The 4,141-nt window shown below is 51.3% G+C and overlaps 1 protein-coding gene across 2 annotated transcripts in view; it reads right to left on the bottom strand.

The window, feature by feature from the left end:
* Positions 1-3,117, bottom strand: part of PTPN21 (protein tyrosine phosphatase, non-receptor type 21) — a 71,451-nt gene extending 68,334 nt beyond the window's left edge. For both annotated transcript variants that reach the window (XM_019518685.1, XM_019518686.1), the window contains exon 1: positions 2,932-3,117. The gene's annotated coding sequence lies outside the window, so the exon portion shown is untranslated. The remainder of the gene's footprint in view (positions 1-2,931) is intronic.
* Positions 3,118-4,141: the final 1,024 nt, after the last annotated feature.

Raw genomic sequence — 4,141 nt, 5'->3', positions numbered from 1 at the left:
GGGGGGGGGGGGGGGCAGGGAAGTGGGAATACTTTATTTTCTAAATTCCCTCCTCAAACAACAAAGGCTTCTTTCATGAGCCCTACAAACCTCAGTCATCCAGCGACCTGCTCATCCCAAATGCTGCCTCAAGGTCTGCTCGCTGTTAAAAAAAAAAAGTCCATGAACACATTACAGCATCCAGGGGCCTGTGCCAAAGACAGCTGTTGGTCATGGCATGATGCACACAGGGCAGATGACCCAGCAGCCAGGCCAGGCAGTGCAGAGCCTGGGTGCAGGGTAAGGGGATCAAACACTGAGGCTGGTGTCTCCCACTGACAGTCAGTCTATGCTGGTGGGGCAGCGATGCCCCACTCCATGCCTCGGCCAGCATTCCTCAAGCAGAACCTGTAGCTGTCTTCACACTGGAGCCCGTGAGGGGATTGCACCAGCCACAGCAACATGGGGGCACTGCTTTGCCAGCAGGAGCAGAGCCAGAAAACACATCTCCCCGCAGCCTACTGGAAGAACAAGAACCATGACCCTGAGGCACCAGAGCCCTCACCTTGGAGCACAGTCGTCTACCCAGTCCTGAAGCAGAAATTTGCAGCACTGCAGTGGGGCTCGTCCCCAAGCCTGTGCTACAGGAACTTCCACTCAGTCCTGTTCTGGAGGGATTGGCACCTGGGCCAAAGATCCACATGAGGGCATCAACCCACCCACAACAGAGAATAAGACCCTCAATGCTCCCTTGCTTTTGGTAAGAAAGAACCAAACCATCCATGCTGAGTTCCCAAAGATATGCTACCTCTGTCACAATCCCCTCAATTTCCCAACCGTCTCATCAGATTGGGACACGTGAATAATACAACTCGCAGATGAGGTGCTGGCCTGGATTTCTATAAACTGGCCACTCTCAACATTTGCTAAGTCTTCTCTTGCTTCAATTCTAAACACGTATTGCCAGAACACAGCATGACTGTGTCAGGGCGGGAAGAACTGGACTTCCTGAGCACACTCTAGGTTTAGCCCCTTACTACATTTGATGGTCAGATTCATATTTAGGTGCTAGATTATTCTACTGCAATCAAAGAAAAAACATTACTTGACTCCTCACCCTGAGTTATGTAGTTCCTTCTTTCAGGCTGAAAGTTTCCAGCACAATAGAAAAGAATAAAGGAAAGCAAGGAGGAGGTGATAGGGTAAGACACAGGAGAGAAAGGAACTGGTGCCATGCTTGCAGCTCTGGGTCAGAAGACCCTCCATGTCTGCTTGGCAGGAGCTTCTAATGGTTGGCTGCCCCTCTTCCCTGTCCCAGATACTGGAAGATTTCAAAGGCAAGAGGGCGCAGCTTAGCTCAGAAGCTGAGTCTTCCTGGGTGTCTAAGCAATACCTAACCCATTTCTGGATGCTACTACAATACTAATAGACAGAAACAGGTTTCCCTGCAGAGCCAAGTGGGTTTATTTCCGGTCCCAAAACCTTTGGCTCACTGACCTCAGCTCATATCCCCGTGCCTTGGTTAAGCAGGTTGTACAATAGACCACAGCACCACTCTCTCACACACCTTCACTACCCCTCTTTACTAACACAAGCCAAATGCTGAAGACTTCTGCAAGTTTCAGGCACAACTTTAAAGCTGATTGATCATGGTTTTAAAGGAACATAATTAAGTTTTTCAATCTTTTTTTCATCCCCCGAAGTCCTTTAAATAGACACCAAATAATGTTGCCAAATAATATCTATACAACTCAAAACCTCCAGAAAGACAGGCAGGTGACATTATAAGAGAGTTAACACTTCCATTAACAAGCATAAAACAGCGCTCATTTCTATCATTTTATTTTAATGCAAACAAAAAAAAATTGCCTAGGAAGGAATTTTAAATCAGACTAAATGTTCTCTTATCCAAAGAAGGAATTTTTAAAGGTCATATTGTATTCTCTGAACATTTTTCTTAAAAAATCCCCCAATTTTCACTTCAATAATTAGACATTTTGGTAGCATTTTCTTGTTTCTAAAATACACTTACTTCATTTAAAAACATTGCCAGAAAGGTACAATAAGTTCAAATACCTGTACTGAGCATAGATCCCAGTGCCTCTTATGTACTACATCAGAGGTAGCCCCTGATAAATAACAAAATACACTAGCATTGCACAAGAAAGGGAACGGAGGAGGAATACTGGTCACAAGTCATTTGACAACTTCTACTGCTGGCCAAGCACAGTTCTTGCAAACAGTACAATATTGTTTTTATTTAGCAGCTGTCATTTCCAAGGACCAGCTGGTATCATATTTGTCTCACACATTATTTCAACATACTGCTACTTCGGGACAAAAGAGCCTCGTGCTATAGTGCCAGAAGTTGGAAATGCAAAAGTCTGGCTGCTCTTTAGACTTCTTGTGAATGTTCCCTTTATTAAGAAGGCCTAGTATCTATCTGGGAATTATAAACATTTTTTGTCTGATTTTACACATCTATATCTGAATGCATATATATCGTTTTCAATATTCACAAGCCAAACAGGAGTCCCAAGGATTGTCATAGGTAGCTCCTCTTTCTCTACAACTCCTAGCTCCTCTCTGAGAATTGCCTCATATTTGACTTAAAACAGGTGAAGCTGCAGGGATGAGTCTGCCTCATAAAAGTGCAATGAAGGGCAGAGAAAAAAGGTGCCCAGAATGGCTAACACCTGCAGTTCACACCATTATTTTGCGGTTATACGGAGCAGCCTAACGGGGGGGGGGGCGGAGGGGGGCACTTTCTTCCCCATCTCAGGCCACCCCTGGCACAGCTCTGCAAAGCGCACCAGCAAACTATCACGAACTTCCCCTGGCACCTCCGTCCCCAAGGCTGCTTCTAGCCACCTCACCAGCCGGGGAAGGAAGAAACAAAACAGGGAGGAGGAGCCCCGCTGTCCCCCGCGGCGCCTGCCCCGGCCCCGTTACCTGCCGCCGCGATCCGGAGACACGCAGGCGCCTTGCCCAGCCCGGGGCGCACGGCCCGATTGTGCCGGGACAGCTGCCGCCCGCCCGCCCCTACTGAAGACAGCCCCGCCGCGGGTCACGGCGCTGGGCGGGGAGTCAGGACCGGCCCGGCAAAGTAACGCTGGCGCTGGAGCCGGAGGCGCTGTGCGCGGGTAGTGTTGTGGCCTGGAGGCGTTTCCCGGCCGTGCGGAAGGATACGCGGAACCGCCGGCTACTAGTCCGCAGCCCGTGACCTCAGGGAGCAGGAATGTGCGGGGCGGGGGATGGGGCTGGGGCAGCGCCGCTGCTTCTTCTCTTCCTGCCGCCCCCTCTCGCCGCCCCGCGCGCACCCCCGGGACAGCGCTGGCTGCAGCGGCTGGAGGGGCCGGGCCGCCCTTGCCTCAGGCGGGCGCGCAACGCGGGCCCTGCCCGGGGCCGGCCCGTGCCCGTGGAGCACCCCCCGCCCCGGGATGTGCCGGGAACAAGAAGCCTTTACTCGGTGCCTCGGTCACAAGCACTAAGCGGAGGCCTGAGCCCCCGCTGACTGACTAAAGGTGCCACGGTCGTGTGGCCCGGGTGGGGGATGCGGCAGCGCCGGCTGGCGCTCAAGGGTCCCCGCGCCAGCTCCGGGCAGCGGCGCAGGCGCACTAGGGCGCAGGGCTGGGCCCGGAGCTGGGGTGCTGCGTGCTCGTGTGTCCGGGCCCCCAACCTTGCGGGGGTACGACAGCCATGGTGTCTAAGATCGTTCCAATCCTCGTACAAGCAGGGTCAATAATAGTAAAAGTGTTTAAAACGCATGATGACTTTTGAGGCAGGTCACTGATGCAGCAAATGCAAAACCCAAGTCACTCAGAGAATCTTAATCTGGTTTTGGGCTGGCTGTCAGCACCTCCTAATGACTGGCCTCTTGAAACAAATAAATGCTTCCACTTCCACCACCTGGTTCTCGCTTGCGGACTGGTGACTTACAGTGATCAATATAAAGTACAGAAGAAGACGTATTTGCATGCTGTTTCAGTGTATGATAGGTTTTTTTTCCCAGCAAATGCAGTAATTTTGAGCTTCCAATACAATCATTTCATATTTAAGACCTGGCACCATCTCCCCGGGGCCACAAAGATCGTAAGTACAGGGAATCTCTAATCAAGCAGGGTCTCCTCCCCTGCATAGGTGGGGAGGCACATGCCCCCCC

The sequence above is a fragment of the Gavialis gangeticus genome, unplaced genomic scaffold (genome assembly GCF_001723915.1).
Source record: "Gavialis gangeticus isolate Ggan-Ray unplaced genomic scaffold, GavGan_comp1, whole genome shotgun sequence".
NCBI classification, from domain to species: domain Eukaryota; kingdom Metazoa; phylum Chordata; order Crocodylia; family Gavialidae; genus Gavialis; species Gavialis gangeticus.
This window is presented reverse-complemented; position numbering and strand designations above follow the sequence as displayed.